The sequence below is a fragment of the Aptenodytes patagonicus genome, chromosome 3 (genome assembly GCF_965638725.1).
Source record: "Aptenodytes patagonicus chromosome 3, bAptPat1.pri.cur, whole genome shotgun sequence".
Taxonomy (NCBI): domain Eukaryota; kingdom Metazoa; phylum Chordata; class Aves; order Sphenisciformes; family Spheniscidae; genus Aptenodytes; species Aptenodytes patagonicus.
In genome coordinates this window covers 94,381,202-94,399,780 of record NC_134951.1, presented here as the reverse complement: position 1 = coordinate 94,399,780, position 18,579 = coordinate 94,381,202, and the positions used below count along the sequence as shown (strand labels likewise).

Sequence of the window (18,579 nt, the reverse complement as noted above, 5' to 3'; positions counted from 1 at the left end):
GCAAAGGTGACGCGTCTTGATTTTGGTAAGGGGCTTTTGGTAAAGCCTGCTTTTGACATTTTCATAGCCAGTTGCAGGAAGCATGGTTTAAATGGATCTACAAGAGTGATTTGTACTTAGGGTTGTACTCTCACTGTTGCCTAGGAGGATGTAATAAGGAGGCCTTTACTTAGATCAATTTTATGCTAATCAATATACTTTATAAAATAGATTGGATTATGCAATAGATACTTCATTTATAAGCAATTATTGCCAGTAAAGGCTGAAAGCGTATCAGAGGAATAGATTAGAACAAGAAGTTATTTAAATTAATTGCTGAAATTAGGTGACGTAAGTAAGATCCGCTTCATTAAGAGCAAATAGAAAGTATTGAACTGAAGTAAGTAACAGATAGAGGATGGAGGAGGCCTGGCTAGTTGTGGTAATTCTGTGGAAAAGGACATGCAGATTTCAGTGAGTGGCAAGCTAATCATGGGTCAATAATGTCATCTTTTTGTGAAAAAGCAAATTTCGTACTAGACTGAATAAATAAGCGTTCCCGATTAAATTCACATGAAATAACCTTTTACTCTCATTAGGCCTAATAAGGTCTAATGAGGTCTGAGCTGGAATACTGTATCCAGTTTCAGGCACCACACTTCAAGGAGGTTGGGGGCTAATTGGAAAGAGTCCAGTGGAGAGAGACAAGAAAGATGAGAGTGCTAGACAACATCATTTTGTGTGTAAAAATTGAACGGATTTGGTTTGTTTAGTCTGCAGGAGCAATGACTAAAGGAGTATTCACATTTGTAAAAAGCCATTGCAGAGAAGACGGTAAAAAAAAACCCCAAAACCTTGTTCTCCAAATCCCCTGTTCATAGGACAAGAAGTAATTGCCTATCTTTAGATTAGGCATTAGGAGAAAATAATCCTGATGGTAACTTTGCAAAGCCCTGCAATACATTTCCTGAGAGCATTATAAAATCATTTACACAAGTTTTAAAGTTAAACAAAGACGACTTTAAACATTGGCGATGTTTAAGGCACAGTTCATCCTCTGGCAGAGGTTGGACCAGATGACAACTTAAGATCCCTCCTGGCCTTGCTGTCCCTGGGGGGTGCACAACCCCAGTGCCCTGCGAGCCACGAGTGCTCCTGCTGGGTTTCTGCAGTCGGTGGGATTGTGTCTGCGCACGCTGGCTCTGCGTTTGGGCCCTGACTACCTAATCAATTTGTACTGTGAAACATTTACCAGCGCGTTTCAAGACTTGGATTTAAAAGATGCGCATCATGGCTGCCCTCCACTATTTATTTATCACACCTGTGGTTTTAATCCACATGATTATTTTTAAATGAAATTTCTGATTTTGTAAATGAAATTACTGATCTTTCTTTTCAGCCTTCTGAATTAAGCCCATTCTTCTGTTTTAATTTTTGCTCATTACTAGTCTGTGTAGAATCACAAAATAACATCTGGGAGAGAAAAGGCTGGTTTTAATTATTCATTCTAAGCTGTCTTTCATAGTTCGCGGAAATATTCCTCACGCAGGTAAGAAACTGCTGGTTTATACAGCTAAGATATTTTGTGCTTTTTAAATTTTTTACTAGTTAGCATACACGAGCATTCTCAACTTTTTTGTGTTTCCGCTTTGCTAATCTGAGAACTTTTAAAATTGAAGCATGTTCCCTAAATTGTTCTCTAATTGCTCCTTGGAATAAAGCTTTTGCATTTAGTTCTAGGCCTAGGCTATCTGTTCTCTGGGTCACATCAGCTGGAGAAACAGCAAGCATAGTTCCAGAGGGCCATATGTTTTCTTTTTTGTTTAAAATATCCACAAGCAGACATTCACTTCCGTAGTTTTGTCTCCGTGGAGGAGCTAGAAGTTAACCGTATTAACCCCTGCGGGCCTTTAAGCTGTATGGAGCAGACGGGGCTGCAGGCCGCCTGAGGCCACGGTGGCTGTGTTGCCCACTACCTGCTTCAGCTCTTCCACTGTGGCATCTCTTGTTTGGTCTCTGCTCCAGTACGTACGCTGTAAATTCTCTGGGGGAATTTCTCTCTTTACATGTTTGCAAAATGTGAGTTCAGGGGGCCTTCCTTGATCTGGTACTAGGATTCTTGTGCTTCATTACAGTTAAAATTACTAGTTCTGCCTTGCTGGATAATTGGGATAATTTTTATTTCTTGTGGTGAAGCTAAGGGCTCTGTCATTGGATCCTGATCCCTTTGGGATTGTCCCCCTGCAACAGCAGGTCATCACAAACCAAGTTACATATTTTTTGTAGCAATTGGCCACTGGCACATTGTGGAAATGGTTACAGTGATACACTCTCATACTACTTTGTTTATGTCTTTCCTTTTGCAGAGTCTTAGGGTGATTTACTCATTTTTATGGAGTAATATCAATACACTGACTTCTGCAATGACTTAGGAAGCTGTCCAACAGTGGTGAGTAGCTGACGATTTAGAAAGGAAAGTGACAGTTCCTGTGTCCAGTTAAATAATAAAAAAACCCAACTAAATCCACGCCTGCAACCCCGTTATTATAATAGTAAAAGCCTGAACTAAAAAGAAAACCAACAACAACAAAAAAACCAATGAAGAATTGGCTACCAGAGATCCAGCCATGTTCAACCCAAGCATATCAGCTTATCTGGATCTACTTATCTTAAGCCATCGCTACCTGAACACCTTCCACCTGAAGTACCTAGAACTGTAGGGAGGTACTGTGGATTCCAGCACGGTCTATGGGTTTTCTGGAATTTTCCTGGACACCCTGGAGGGCGGTCCTGTGGTGTTTTCTTTCAGTGGGCACAGTAGTCATGATGGATGCATTACACCTACTCCAAATCAGAAAATCCTGCAGTAATGTGACAATTAAAATTGTATTGCAGCATTCATCCAGTGCAAACTCAAGAAGGAGTAACTCTGACTGAAGGGCCAACATTATTGTTTGCTTTTTTTTTTTTTCCCCTTCTGTAGATAAGGTTATATTCTTATTTTCTAGCACTTTTCCTTCTTACAAACTCTCCCAGGTTCCTTGGAGAAGAAACAAATCAAACTGCCTTGACAATACAAAAAGAAGTAAGCTTTTCTGTCCCCATCTATGTTTGTGTAACCCATGCATGTGTGACGCTGGTAAATCAAGCACTAGAACTAAGAATGTGAAACATTAATAATTTTTTTTTGAGGAAATATTTTACTTGATTTCATTAAGATAAACAACCAGTCATTCTAGAAGTATCTGTGGGAGCAATGTCCAGTGTGAACTTGAATATGAACAATCTGAGCTCTGTGCTTGGTAGTGCTACTGACCCATAATGTGACTGTGGGGTAAGCTACTTAGCTATGTACCCGTTACACGCATGCAAACACCATCTATACACTCTTCATATGGCTTGTTTATCAAGATTAATTATGAGCTGGTTTGAATTGCCTAACTAACTGTGTGAGCCAAAAAACCTGCCACACAATATTGACTGGGAATATTGTAACCTAAACATGTCTTAAAGATACGGGCACGAACGTGGATGTACTTTTTAACCTACCAGACTAAGTTCAGGTTTCTAATTCGTGGATAAAGGTAATCAACATGGTTGATGAAATTTCAGCCCCCAGGTGAGAGAAATGTTCTTGTTTGTTGTTCAGAAAAACGTGGCAAATCAGCAAAGTGGATTCAGCGATTTACTTGTGTTTTCCTAATCTTGGAAGAGGATAATTTATGAAGAAATGAAAAGTCATTTGTAAAGCTCCTGACTGTGGCCCTGGGTTAAGGATTGCTGGTTTTCAGAATGCTAGGCCAGCTTATATAGTGCACTATAAAATCATGTATAAAGTCAAAATAAAAGAGCAGAATGCTTCTACAGCAGCATTGTTAAGTGCAGCAAGGGGTTCATACAAAAGCACTGCTAGATTGTGCGTTGGTTTTGATACCACCAGTATATGGGTACTGGCAGTTTCAAGCAAAACTGTTCCTGGTGCATTCATCATGAATCCCTGAGCAAGAATTACCAGCGCATGCTGGCACAAAAGACCATAACTGAGTGTGTGACCCCACAGTCGCTTGATGTCTTCTTTGTTTTAGAAGTGTTTGTCTTACTAAAGAGTAGTTTCACTTGATTTGTCCCTATAAAACCTACCTCTGACATTTTGGTGCCATTGAGGACATGGCAAAACAGCCTCTGGACATCAGTGAGACCCAGGCTTTGTGCCAGGATGAGATTTTTAAAAGTACCTTCTTGACCTTGTGTGACATTTGCTTCTATACATCTTGATACTTGGCTCGGCTTGTTCCAGCGGCACGCTGCTTTCAGCCCCTTTTACAGCCATTCTTACGTGACCAAACGTGTTGATTCAGGAAATGAGAAGGCAGGTCTTTTCAGCTGTCATGGGAGAAACTCAGAACAATATATTAGGGGGGAAAAAAAACCCCAAACAACTGGACCTGGACCTGTATGGTCATTTGAGCACTACTTTTAGTTAGTTGTCCACCAGATGTGATTTCTGTAAAGGGCATTAGTTTATTCTCTAGAGGGGGATTTTTATGATCAGTCTAGCCTATTGCACACCCCAGAATTTTTCTCCAGCCTTTACATTATAATATTTATTCCCCCCCCCCCCCGACTTATTTCCCCATCTGAAAAAATGGGGCTGATAGTGCTTCTTTCACCCATCCGGATGGTTTGAAGAAAAACATGTCAGGCAGCGAGGCACAGTTCCCCACAGTGGGGGCCATCGCAGCGTTTCAATGGACCATCCGCTTGTAACCGAAGCTGGCAACAACTCCCCCGTTGCCAGGCTGGCATTGCAAAATGGGAAGGCTGACCTGTGGTTTTTCAGTAACTGGTAGAGCCAAGCCAAAGTTCAGCCAAGCATTAACTGGTTGGAGAACACACACAGCATTAAGCAGCAAAATAGGCTTCACTTTGTAGGCCTCTCTTACTCTTTCCATCAGCACCTGAAGAGCTGTCAGGGAAGACAAAGCATTTATGCTGCGTTTCCAGGCTGGTTTGGAACGCGCAGAAAGCCCGTGCAGATACATCAATAGATACGCAGCTGTACTTCCAGCCGCAGAAGCATATTTGCAAGTGTGGCTGTGAGCGGCTGCCCCAGCTGGTGAGCAGCGGCCGGGCAGGGAGCAGCATGGGGGGCTGGAGCTGGTCTCCCCACAGCTGTGGGCCAGCAGCCTAGAGAGGCCGGGGAAGAGGCGGGCACACCTGGCCGAGCAGTGGGGAGAGCCACCCAGGGTGCCTGGAGCTGGGATTCAGGTGGGCTCTGGCAGCGGAGAATCAGCAATTTGGTGCATGTGGTCGGACTAAAGCTTCCCAGAGAGCTCATGAAAGGTGTTGGGCTCACGCATCTGGCGGCTTCCCATCTTTGGGGGATGTGCGCTGGTCACTCGGGAGCTGTGTTGCTGCAGGAGTTTGCCTGAAGACAGGCTGAGCCTCTGGCTGCTGCTGGCCTGGAGGTGAAGGAGAGGGTGAGTACGTGCGCTGTGGGGTACCCAGCTTCACACTGCTGCGTCTGTATCAGAAAGCTAGTGTGTGTGAGACACGCGATGGGTACTGTAATGGTGGCTGTTTCGCAAGCCTGTGTGTCTGCTCGTGGCATCTGCCAGCGTTCAGTTAAAAGAGAAAATCTGGAAGCTGTCCCTAGGAAAGCTAACCAAAGGTAGACAGGATTTGGTAACTCCTGATGAGGAGGCATGTTAAGGCTTGAGCGTGTAACTACCTACATGCAAGACTCCCCTCTGTGCAGGGCTTTGACTCCCCTCGGGGCCTGCAGCGAGACCTGGGGGGATGCTCCAGACCCTTCCTCTGGCACCACCGCGTCCTCCTCTGGGGCACTGGTGCATGTGGCAGGTGACAGTGAAATGAAAATTTTTTTTCTTCTTTCCTTGCTTCAAAAAATGTTTTTGTTCATGTTCATTAACTTAAATTTATATGGAAAAATACAAGGTCGAAAAGACATTCCAAATGCGTTACCTATGAACTGCCATTTTCCTGTGGGAAGAGCTTGTTACTGGTAAGCAAACGAGTGCTAAAATCAAGGTAGAACACTAGCGTGAAAACATTGCTGTAGCTTGGTTTTGTGGGATATACTTTAACTGCCAATATTTTACTCGGTTTCCTCTGTCACCGCTTACAGCACTTAGTTAAAATCCTCACTGATGGACCTTCGTGAAAGTCACCTGGCAGGTGCGAGGCAGTCGGCAGCTGCTGTGAAGGAGCACGGCACCATCGGCAGTGCTCTGCAAGGGGACTTAACGCCGATTCCCAGCAGCTGAGGTCTGCTTCATCAATTGTCAGCCTTAAATGGAAGCTGAGGGGTGTTGTGTTTTTCTTAAATTGTTGGGGGGGTTGTTTAATCCTTAAATTTAGACTAGAGAAGGAACTTGAATGAAGGAGCTTTTCTTATACCAGTGAGCAGCAGAACAGAAGCAAATGTTTAGTATATCTACAATGGTATCAGGTAAAGGTAAACAGGCTGATTGGGTTCACCTCCATGGTAACATCCCAATTTCTGTGTTGCGCTGGATTTGCTCTGGTAGGAATGCTATGGATCCTGTCTTATTTTGAATGTCAAATTGTAATTATACTTGGAGAAATTGTATGGGGACCACAGTTTCTGTGTTTGTGTGTGCATATACATATAAAAATATTTGTGTGGCTATATATATATCCATAAGTTTAATGGAGGAATTAAAATAGGTATGACTTGCTGCATTTTGTAGCTACAATAAGCAACTTGATTACTTTGTGAACCTTTTGAAATTTCTATCCACGTGTGAAGTGAAAACTTGAGAAAGCCTCTGCCTGTGCATCCTTTTATATCCTAACTTCTAAGAGCAGAGTTAAAGCTGCTTCATGAAAGGGAATTGCCACAGTTCAGCACTTAATTGGGCCTCCCTCTGACAGGAAAGGCAGGAAAACTATCTGTTGAATACAAGGTATTGCTAGATACCTTGTATGCTGGAGAGGAAATGCTAGATGATGGCCCTACTCGAGACTGCAGGCTCATCTTGCTATAGAGCTGTCAGTTCCTATTGGAAGCCCTTTACATGTTCAACTTGGGGCAGGCAGGTGGTAAAGAAAAAGGTAAAAGATGCTGTAAATACATGTATTAGTTTTTCTTGCCTTGGCTTCTTGACCTGTGAGCTTGTGAACTCTAAAGGGTTTACTGAGACAGTAGGAACCAACTCATAGTCCACCAACCCTGTCTCTAAGAGAAATGGTTTTAATTAGTATCCCCAAACCATTGTACCTGCTTCTAGGGAGTCTGTGGCTGAAGGGGAGGGGTGAGGGCTGAGAGCCTTATGTGTCTGGAGGTGGGGTTTTGTCTTTTGAGGGTGCTTTTTTGTAAGTAAGGATTATGGTTTGCAGAGAAATTCTTGAGGAGACTTGCTTAATAACCATTTGTGGTATGTTTGACTTTATTTGGTTTCCTGCACTCGGTACTCGTTCACTGAAAAGTAAAGTAACTCTTGCGGGAGTTGGAAGGGGAGAGAAATTTCAGGCAAGATTGCTTCAATCTTGGATGTTAAGTATGGGGACATTGAAGCGCATCCCTGAGCGGCTCCTGCTGAGACGCTAATGGCTGGTCCGCTGCCCCGTATTACACTGAATCTCTTCCAGTTTTCTTTCGAGTGGTATTTTCAGTCCTACGCCTAAGTAAGGAGAAGTCAAAATGTAACCTTAAACCAGCGAGCTTTAGAGCCAGTATTGCAGGGGCTGTGAAGTGCTTTTTCTGCCAAGCAGACAGGCGGGGCATTCAGCAGGAACCGCAGGCCTGTCAGTAAGTTTGACCTGAGACAATCGGGGCCCCAGGGCCAGAAAGGAAGGTGTCTGTAAAAATTAAGTCCTCAGCAGAGCTGCGTACATCTCCAGGACTTCAGTTTCCAAGGGTTTTGACAAACTCTGTTTTTCAGTGTTGATCTTGTGTGACTCCTCTCTGGAGTTGGCTTTGATTTTTATTCTGATTCTTCTAACACATGGCAGTCAGAAACAGACAAGTTCGGATCCTCAGTTCAACATTTGCTTTCTGCATTGGTATCTTCATTACTAGGTACAGCCTCCAATATATTTAATGCATACAGTATGTACAACTGAGGGGAGATAATGCTGTATATACTGAGTTACTCGATCATCGTCTTACCAAACTACTTCTAATTACTTACCTATTTTATCAGACGGGGTCCCTTCTCATCTCTAGCATAAGCTTTTGCAACTAAGTGGAGCATCTCTTTTTTTCAGAGTCTTCTAAAGGCTACAAAAAATATTTCTTGCACTGGAGACCTGTGAAACTTTCCAGTTAGGTAGTATTTTACTCAATATAATTATGATAAAATACAGCTGATGTGGAAACTTGGGTACAAAACAACCCGATTGCCCAAGTCCACTTTTTTTTTTCCCAGTGACATAATAGATTTCCAGTTGTTATTGACAGATTTCATAAGGATATGTCTCATATTCAGAGACAGGTTGAGTAATTCTTCATATTGCAGGCATCACGGCAACCTTAGGGAGATGCGTCATCTTTCAGCACAGAGGGAATTATGTGTTAAATTTTGCAGAATAGTTTAGAAAACTTCTGGTGTGAACAGATACCCTTCTGGGGATTGCTTTGTATAAAGCACTTTACACCAATGTTTGTGTGCCATAAGCCTTTGAAGTAATCTTTTTAGACACAGTATTTACCGGTCTCTTTTATTTTAAGAAACATTGCATAAGCCTTCCAAGACATTTCTCCTATAGTTGACACTCGCCACTTGCAAATTGCTCTGCATTCCTCATCCTTCACGTTCTTCTAGGTTTAAAACCAAAAACTAAACAACATTAGCCCTCAACCCAGTCTCTAACTCTGATCCGGAGAGGCATCCAGGTGCCCTGGAGTTCAGTAGGGATTTTCCTGCTGGTTTCAAGTGGAGTGTTCTCAGGTCTGATATTGAGTAGGGTGCCATAAAATTAATTGTAATTATCTTCTGGGTTTCTGTTGCTGCCTGAAAGGATTCAAAGTGACAACAGATTAATGCCCTGGGATAAAGCTAGCCAGTGGAAGCGTTTAGAGAACACTGTTTGCGTGTTACAAAAGCTACCATTTCTAAACTGACTGTAAACTTAGGGGGATGAGGGGAGTCAACAGGTTTTGTGGTATAGGAAGGAAAACAGTACATTTCCACTGCAACATTATCAGCGTGACAATTCAGTAAAGAACTTACAAAAATCATATTAAAACCAGATTGAATATGTTAACTTTGAACTATATTTTTCTTATTAATTAATCCAAATTTTTTTTCCCATGAAAGTAGCTTTAGCATTTCCCTGGTATTAATATGCAAAGAGGCAAGTCCATCAATTAAATTTAAATATATATATAAAAATGCATCACCACTATTCTTCCCATAAACAGAGACCACACGGCAGCCTGTAGGTCTATCCTAACAAGCAGATAACCCTGTGAGGACACATGTGGGGGAAAGAGTGATGCTGGGCTGCCACTGAGTTGCCAGCCATGTGGTTCCCTCTCTGACAATGTGCCGCTTTGTGGAAGCCCCATCTGTTGTTTCAGTTGTTGGAGTTCTCGCGAGTCATGTTTGAGACAGCAGTGCGAGCATTAAAAAAGAAAGAAACAAGAAATCCTGACGTGTGCCGTGATTCCTGCTTTGACTCTCGGCGGTTCCCAGCTGCCGTTCGACTGGGACAGAGGGACACTGAGGAGTCTCAGCGGTGCCGGGCAGCAGTTGCTGAGGTGCCTGGGGCACAGCATCCGCTCCAGGAACACCACGTTTTGTTGATTCCACAATTAAGTGCTATGGGGTTTTAATTTGCTATTTACTCATTTTTAATTTCCTTCATTTTTGGCATTCAGACCCAATTTTGATGAAAAGATTGCCCCAGGACATGAACGCTTTCCTGGAGCTGAAAGTTGGATTAGCAAAGCACTTTCCTAGGATGTCCTCCTTAACACCTGGCGCTTTCCCTAGGGAAGGGGTGGGCTCGCTGTGAGGGCTGTGGCTCGAAATGTGCACATAGGTTTCGTGGCAACAGGAATCCCCAGCAAGAGTTTTGGCAAAGGGTTTGACCGCATTGATGTGATGGTGTTACGCTCAGCTCTTCTGTTTCTATGTTGGGGAGTGAAATTTGTGAACCTGCTTGGGATCCCAGCCCCTGCAATGAACAGGGAGATTTAAGATGTCTCGCAGTGTAGCAGCGAGGTGTGTTTTCCTAGGGGTCTGCAGCCTTCCCTGTTAAAACACCTAACGTAGCATGTATGTCTGTGTCTCATGATGTTTTCTCAGTCCATACTCTAACCCTGCCAATGAGCCCATTTACTGGAGAAACTGGTATATCCACCATTAGGAAATGAAGAGACTTGTCTACCCCTAAGTACCACCGTTGCCCTTGGCTTAGGTGTACGAGTGCCACCCTGATTTGTTTTATGTGTTTGCCTTTCATCAGGCATTACCAGTAGTTTTTAATGTAAGGGATTGTATTTAACTGTTGGTGACTGTGGGTTGGTCCCAAACAAGGTCTTCTACTAAAATCACCTTGTGTTTGGGTACTGGCCACAGCATTATTTACTGTTTCCTGAAATGCAAGGGGGGAACAATGCAAATGTGCATCTGTGTGAAAGATGTTTGGCAATATAATGTTTTTCTAGGATAACTCCTTATTGTTGAATGATTATTGCCAGGGCTATGTCCAAATTCTTTCCTCTTCCTCCTGCAAAAATATGAAACTTAACTACAATACTTGTATCTCTTTACATGAAAACTTTCACAGAAAGATTATGGGCAGGTTGTTAGGTTTTGTTTGTTGTTTGTTTTTTGTTTTTTTTTCTTAACAAGCGCTGGAGAATAAGTAACTTTAACATAAGTAACTTTGCGTCCAGTTTTTTGAGTATATGGGAGTTAGGTGCCTAAATGACTTCGAGGGGGTATGGTACTGAAAACTTGAGAACTCCACTCTGAGTTGGAGCAGAAATATATTGGAAGCATCTGATATTTGTTGTGCTCGAGCATAATCCTGGAGTTTTGTCCTGCTAATATAATCCATCTTCAGTTAGTATACAGACCAGTTGAACTTCCTTGCTAACAAATACCCTTTCTCTAGTCCCAGAAAACTTAGGCTTATTTGCAAACATTCAGAACTAAGGAAACTTCAGGTGACCTGCTTCTGTAGAACGTAAGTGCCTGTGTGGCTTGTTCTGCGAGAGCACTGTTCACTTCCATTGCAGCAGTAGGCTGCTTGCAAAGATCTGTGTGTCTTTTTCCAAACAGCCATAGACATAGATGTAGATACCAAGTTCACGTTCCCAGCTTTTTCTAGACATTTACTCTTTAGCTACAAATGCTGAAAGAGCCTAGAGTCTGGCTCTTTCAGCAGCCAAGTGGCCCATCCACTCTCGCTTGGTTTCTCTGTCAGTGCAGGATAGCTCTACTGGTAGTGCAAGCAATTCATCATAGGTATTGACAGCAATATAGGGATTTTTGGATTAAATTCTAGGTACTACGCTACCTGTGAAACTACATTTTATATTCTGTCATGACCAAGGCTGTAGCTGGAGAGTGAAAAGGAGAGGAATTTGCTAGCTAGGATGCAAATTGAAGCTTTCTAGGGGCTTAAACAGTTTACATGATACACCATTTTAATTGGTGTAAACCCTTCCAGCAAGGAGGCAGAAGGGGATTTACTGAGCTTGGAAATAATTAAAATCATGCTGAAACTTTCCTAACAGGTGCTAAATGTGACATAGTGTGTGGTCTCCCTGAACAGGGTTGGCTTTCCCTATAAATGGGAAAGTGCAACATCAGATGTTTCAATGCATGCACATGGATAAACAATGCTTTTATGGCATATTGAGAACAGTTTGGTTTATGGCTCTTTAGATGCATCTTAAAATCTTGCTCTACGATGACTTTAGCAGTGCTGTCCAATTTCCGAGATGTGCTTCTAAAGCCGGATGAGGGTTGTACCTGTTTTTTATTAACTATATTACAAGCTAACAATAAACCAAGTTGCAGACAGCTGACAGCAATGTGCACCCTCAATGTGTTTCATTAAAAATAATAATAATTCTCAGGGGCATGGAGGCAGAGATCGAGCTCTTTTTGTCTCCTGGAAGCCCTTTTGCTTGTCTGGGGGAGGAAAGTAACCTGACAGTCTTTGAAATTTACTGATATTCATCAAGATCACTGGACTTTGAATGGAGCTTTAGTTAATAGTGAACTTTAACCCTATGTTTTAGTTTGTTCTTGGACAAAATAAGTAGCTTCGTCATGCCTTGCCGGCTACAGGCAGAGGAGCTTTCTGGTAGTGTGTATAAAAGGATCCTGGGGTTGTATGTCGAAACTTGACAACTGCAAGTGCAGAATTATAATGAGAGTGGTCTAATTTTTTAGACCAGCATAGGGATGTGGTGATTCTCTGTGATTTGTTATTTAATCACGTCTGAGTGCCTTTGTGAAGAATGGACTCAAACTGACTTGGGAGTTAAAGTTTCAATAGAGAAATTCACAGTCTCTCTGCAGGAGTGCAAGCTAATTACTGAGCACAGGTTGAGGGACAGTCCCTTGAAAGAAGCATTACGAAAAAATCTAGCCTGGCCAGAGCTAGACAAATGAAGAAATATTCTACAAGAACACTAGGCCTTTTTTTAATCTTTACTATGTAAGCCTACACTACTACTGAAACCCATTTCCCCAGGAGTCATATTTCACTGAAGTCTGTCTTTTCTAATAGTACTGCTATTTAGCAGTCAAAACTAAAAGGGCAATATACCACATGCATTTAAGCTGAAAACACGTTGTACCTCCTAATAAATTTGGAGACAATTTCTGTGGCACAGTTTAACAAAACTTGTTTTGGTGAACATCTGTAAACAAATGTTTTTGTGCACTGGATAGAAAAAAGCCTCTACAAAATCTGAAGTACAGTTTTGATACCTCAACAAAATGTTTCTGGATGCTGGGAAAGGAAGCCTTCTGCAAATGATTTTAACCAATAGCTGAGCAAAGCTCAGCTCTACCAAAATGCTCTCTCTACCAAATGAGAGAGCAAAGAAAAAAAACCCACAAACCAAGCACTGGAAAGAAAAAGGTGGAGTTCTAATTTCTAGCTATTTTTGAAGTGCTGTTCAGTGGCCTGAATTCCCCCGTCCGGTTTTGGGTTGACATAAATTGTAATTTGTTTCCTGTCTTTAAAATTTAATTTTCAGTGTGCAGTAGATTAAAAAATATGCAGTAAAATGTAATGGCCAGATTAGGGACTTAGGTGTTTGCAAACGTGTTGCTCTATAGCTTTTCCTCTCTTAAATCCTGACTGCAAAGTTTGACTGAAGACATGCCATGCATTTACCATCATTGTCTTGATATTTGGAAACATGTGAGAATAGATGACAGTACTTTGCAAGGAATTTCTTTTTAAATACTGGGGGGAAAGCTTAGATTCTTTGATTTATCACCATTAAAATAAACACTGACTTCTGTGCTAAAAATCAGTAAGCAAACAAGGCACTGTTAATTACCCGTGTCTTAAGTTGCACGGCTACTTCACTTACTGCTGTAGGTGAGGTGACTGCATGTAGCACTTAATTGTTACTTCAAGTATCAACGATGCTGTGGTGCTATTTAGAACTTTAAAAGGATTAAAACCTTTGAAAGATGTGGGGATTTTCACCAATGGGTCATACCTGTGTACACTGGTCCCGGTGGTTCAGGAGTGGTTCTTTGTCAGAGCCGTGGCTTGTGAAGCATCCTGGACCAACCCTGCTCCTGCAGGCAAGCAAGCGCCTCCTTCCTGAAGTCACGTGGAGAATTCCCCCCCTCTCTGTTTGTGCCGGCCCAGGTCTTCAGGGAGAGCCGGCAGTACATGCGGTTCCTGTTAGTTCAGAAAACAGAAACATGTGGGGAAGATGTGAATGACTTACTGGCTCGGTTCAGCAGCAGGAAAGCCTGTGACAGATCATTCTGGGCAGATAGAGCCTCTCCATTACGTGCTGAAGCAGGGAGCAAATGCACAGAGAATCATGTAAAATCCAGCTCAAAACAGCAAGAGATGGGTAGTAATGGCTGTCTTGCATGGCCTTTCCCTCTTCCTGCCTCTGGGGATGCTTCCTAAAGGAAGGTGAAGAAGGGAAAGCTTTTCTCATCCAGTGGGAGTGCTGAGGAAAAGCACTTGCTGGGGACAGCAGTGGGTTTCCCAGGGTAACGCCCACATAGATTTAACTTCAAGAGGAAAGGAAAAGAAATGAACTAGTGGTGAACATAGCAAATAATATGTTTACTGTAAAAAAAAAAAAAAAAATCTAAAGGAAAAAGCCTATAGTGTGGTGGGTAGTTATTATTGTGAAGGTAGAATGACTAGACCAGTTCCAGGTGGCCCTGCTTGAGCAGGGGGTTGGACCAGATGACCTCCAGAGGTCCCTTACCATCTCGACCAGTCCGTGATTCTGTGACATCAGGTAGTTAAATTGGGTTAGACTCTGCAACATGGCCTGGTTAAATCAGTGTGGCTTATTTCCTCAATCCCTAGGGAAATGCATCCTACCACTGTAAGAGTATTGTTTTTCTCTAATCTAACTGCACCACTGAAGATGTTCTGTAGCTTAACATGTCTGTTTATAAGCAGGGCAGACCTAAATATCCGTCTCTCGCATATGGTGAGTCGTAAGGGAGGGACATGGCACATCAATAAACGGTAGGTGTTCAGTATAAGCAAGCTGTCTATGCTCTCTAGTCAGTGATAAAAGGGCAGATGGGATGAATTGCCCTCTGCAGGGACATGTGTGTGTCTCTTATCCATTACAACCTGTGGTCCCTAGGGTACCCTGAGGAGCTATTGTACCTGGGGATGCGGCAAATTAGCATTAGCAGCTGCTCGCATTCTTTTTCCTCATTTTCATTCTCCTCCATGTGATGAAACATGTCTTTCTATTTTCTCTGGTTAACGTTTCTCCTTCTCTGCTGTGTTCTCCTCACTTCTCAACTGCCCCAATTTTCCCTATACTTACACCTTCATACATACAGAATCTTTTTTGCTATTGAGCCTGAAGAACTACTGCTTCTATTAGCATACGACCAAACCTTGATGGATTTCCCCAAAAGGCAGGAAGGTGCCTATTTAGAAAAATAAAAATAAATACATATGGCTTAAGTGAAATAACGGACTAGAATTATTTTGCTAGTTAAAGTTGTATGTATTTCAGGGAAATATTTGAAGAAAAGAGAGGGATGACAAATCCTCAGGGATAAACTTCTTCATAATTACATGAAGACCTTGACTGTAGATGAATGTAAGGATGCAGGAAGCCCTGCTAACTGGACCTTTGCTAGGGAAAATGTTACGGTCTAATCAGGATACGGTCTGGGGGCTATAAAGAGAGCTAAAGAGGTCCAGTCACTTCATTAATTGACTTTTCATAAACCCTAGAAGAAAGCATCTGTTCTCTTGAGAGCAAAAGTTGTCTTTAGTATCCAATCCTTATGTATCTGTTCTGCTTTCATAATTTCAGCCATTCAGACAATTGACGGAGCATCTATTTATTCCAAGAACTTCCCTAAAGGTTTCTGTTCTGCTGTACAGTTTTGGTTTTATGGTTTTATACTCAATGAAAACTACTGTATGCGCCTAACTCTGGGAACAGGCTAGCTATTTACTCAAGCAGAAAAGTATTGTATTGGGGTAAGAGATAGATTCCGTCCTTATCTTCACAAGCTTTCTGGCTTTCAGTAAGACATGAAGATACTTGGAAGTGTGTTGTGTAGTGAATACATTATCAGCCAAATGCTTTGAATTCTGGCTCTGCTGATGACTTCAAGGAAATTAGGACCTTATCCTTGAAATGCAGAGGACAATATTGTCACTGTGCTGTAGATCTGTGTGCAGAGATGCTAAGTACCTCAGTCTTAATGCCAGCAGGAGTAGGATTTTTTTGTACAAGGTTTCAGTTCGAGTACAATGTCACTGGAGGATCTGCCTTGTAATTCTCTGGGGAACCTTCTTAATTTAAATATTTATCTAAACCGGATTTTCTTTTTCTCCCCTCCTTTATGGGAATTCATCCTTGTTTAATTTTATTAAACATTTTCTGTGGTGTTTCTTACCAAAGCGCATTGGCTGATCTGCCCTCAGTGGCACAAGTGCTTGTCACATACTTGGAAGATGCAGGCTTGGCAGGATGTTAGGCACCTGAGAGAAAGAATGCTCATCCAGAGAAAGCTGGTGGAAAACACTTCCCTTTTGTTCCTGTGCCACCTGGAAGGGTTGCCCGGAAAGCTTCCCTGCAGGGCATATTGTTCTGGAGTGTAGGTACAGCTCTTCCTCGCTTCTGCCAGAAGCAGAAAGATGAACGTAGTTATATCTTGGAACAAGTTGCAGCTCGACACCGTGTCCCAGCAGCTATATACATGAATGAAGGGACAGAAAAGGAGTTTTGTTACAATGAGCCAAAGGTTCATTTAGGAATCTCATTTTTCATTAGGGTAATTATTGTGAAGTCTGAGTTTAATTTCTGGTGGCACTTTTTTTTTAATCTGAATTGAGTTATTTAAATTTCCTGAACCACAAAAGATTAATAGCTTCACAATTTATTATTTTTCTCTGTAGAGTGAAAAAGTATAATTAAAAATAAGATAGACAGTAGAAGTAAATTTTCAGACTGCAGCTTGGAAGTTTTTCACAGAATACAAAGCATAAAAGAAGCATAGAGTATTGTTTCATGCTGTTCTGCAGATGATTGCAAACCATACTTGCTTTGTGAAGTCAAAATTTGTCTTAATTCTTAATTTGTCTTTAATCTTACTGGGAACAAGGGTGTCTCACTCCACATCTCTACTTCAGGCATGGTGAGTAGAGTAGTCCAAATAAGTGGAGGGTGTTCTGTTATTCTTAGCTGTTGTGGTTTAACCTCAGTCGGCAACCGAGTACCACACAGCCACTCGCTCACTCGTGTGTGTGTACCCCCGGTGGGATGGGAGAGAGAATTGGAAGAGTAGAAGGGAGAAAAACTCGTGGGTTGAGATAAAAACAGTTTAATAATTGAAATAAAATAAGAATAACAACAATAATAATATAATAATAATAATAATACACAAAGCAAGTGACGCAGAGTGCAGTTGCTCACCACCCGCTGACCGATGCCCAGCCAGTCCCCGAGCAGCGGCCCCCCCGGCCAGCTTTCCCCAGTTGATGTACTGAGCATGACGTCAAATGGTATGGAATGTCCCTTTGGCCAGTTTGGCTGTGCCCCCTCCCAGCTTCTTGTGCACCTCCAGCCTTCTCAGTCGGCAGAGCATGGGAAGCTGGAAAGTCCTTGACTAGTGTAAGCATTACCTAGCAACAACTAAAACATCGGTGTGTTACCAACATTGTTCTGGTCCTAAATCCAAAACACAGCACTGTACCAGCTACTAGGAAGGAAATTAACTCTACCCCTGCCGAAACCAGGACATTAGCACAGAAAACATGATTACGTGAAATCCCATTTGTTACCATGAGAGGATTAGAAGCCTGTTTCTGCATGATAACTGTTGCGCTCTTACCAGAGCTCAGGTTGGGAGGAGATTGTGGAAATAAAGTCTACTCTTGTAGAACTGTCCTTGCCAACAAAAGCTGATACGTCACTGAAAATATACCAATAATATCAGAGGATAAAAGCAGTTCTGGAGCATCCTGCAATATACACGCCACTGTTTCCCTAGGGGGGATATTAAGCAAGCCTAGATACAACTGAAGACATAACTGTATAGCATGGGAATAGCCAACTGATACAAACCTCTTCCTGCTCAGCTTGCTCAAATAAATGACGCTGACCTGCTCTGAATGGATCCTCTAGACCAGTCCTGTTTCTGTCTGGTGTAGTGCCCGCTCCTTCCACCACTCTGAATGGCAAGAGGAAAATCTCCCCAAAAGGTGTTTAGACTGTTGCAGCTGGGCTGGCTTTTCCTCCCCATTGTTCTCAGGCACTGGGGATGCTGAGGCGAGGAGAATGACAGACTCTCCACGGCTTTCTGTTGTAGACCGGTTTTGTTTTCAAATCCTGCAGCCTGTATGGCACAGCCCAATCCCTCGTGTTTAGCTCCTCAGCTCTCGTTTCCATGTTTGCTACCTCCCAAATCTATTACTTGAGTTAACAGGCAGTGAGGAGTTAGTATCTGGACTAATTTGGACATTGTTTGTCCAAAGTTTCAGGAAAATAATCACTCATTCTATCTTCAGCCTGGTGTGAAGGTAAGGTTTGGTCCAGGTGCTCTCAGTTTGATGTTCTCCGCTGCTGATGTGAGCAAACCTCTTTAATACCATGTGGATCCTTATCACTCTAATCCTGACACACTGTGTGTACAAGCAGTGTAAATTCACCACCTCTCTTTTCCTGGAAATCAGAGACCCTGTGCACAGTTCCTCCCTAGCTGGAATCTTCCTACGCTTCAGACACATATTTTCCTCTGCTAGCTCTCAGCCACTCCAGCAAATGACTCCTACATAGCTCTGCAGTTGGTTTATGCACCTTTAATAAGTCCCCTGTGCATTCACTCCCTTCCCCGCTTCTGCACACGTGCAGTTGAAATGCCTCACCATCCTGTTATCTTCTGAGTTAACTAT

At 42.5% G+C, this 18,579-nt stretch overlaps 1 long non-coding RNA gene across 1 annotated transcript; it reads right to left on the bottom strand.

The window, feature by feature from the left end:
* Positions 1-8,677: 8,677 nt before the first annotated feature.
* LOC143158386 (uncharacterized) lies at positions 8,678-16,370 on the bottom strand. The gene is made up of 3 exons (XR_012994980.1): positions 16,083-16,370; positions 13,670-13,857; positions 8,678-8,978 (listed from the first exon to the last, which is right to left on the bottom strand). It is a non-coding gene; the product is annotated as an uncharacterized LOC143158386 (long non-coding RNA).
* Positions 16,371-18,579: the final 2,209 nt, after the last annotated feature.